We start from the raw sequence: 782 nt of genomic DNA on the forward strand, positions 1-782 counted from the left end.
GAACGAACGACAATTTACTCTCCGCACTCGCTAGAAACGACGATTTACTCTCCGCACTTACACGGAACGACAATTTACTCTCCGCATTTGCAGGGAACGACGATTTACTCTCCACACTCACAGGGAACGACGATTTACTCTCCGCACACGTAGGGAACGATAATGTACTCGCCGCAATCGCAGGCAACGACGATTAACTCTCCGCACTAGCAGTGAACGACGATTTACTGTCCGCACACGCAGAGAACGACAATTTACTCTCCGCACACGGAGGAACGACAATTTACTCTCCGCACTCGCCAAAAACGAAAATTTACTCTCCGCACTAACAGAGAACGTCAATTTAGTCTCCGCACTCGCAGAAAACGACAATTTACTCTCCGCACACGCAGAGAACAACACTTTACTCTCCGCACTCGCAGAAAACGACAATTTACACTCCACACTCGCAGGGAACGACAATTTATTCTCCGCACACGCAGAGAACGACAATTTACTCTCCTCACTCGTAGGGAACGACAGTTTACTCTCTGCACTCGAAGGAACGACAATATGCTCACCTCACTAGCAGGGAACAAGAATTTACTCTCCGCATTCGAAGGAATGACAATTTACTCTCCGCACTCGAACGAACGACAATTTACTCTCCGCACTCGCTAGAAACGACGATTTACTCTCCGCACTTACACGGAACGACAATTTACTCTCCGCATTTGCAGGGAACGACGATTTACTCTCCACACTCACAGGGAACGACGATTTACTCTCCGCACACGTAGGGA

Source organism: Octopus bimaculoides, chromosome 24, assembly GCF_001194135.2.
Source record: "Octopus bimaculoides isolate UCB-OBI-ISO-001 chromosome 24, ASM119413v2, whole genome shotgun sequence".
In the NCBI taxonomy this organism is placed as follows: domain Eukaryota; kingdom Metazoa; phylum Mollusca; class Cephalopoda; order Octopoda; family Octopodidae; genus Octopus; species Octopus bimaculoides.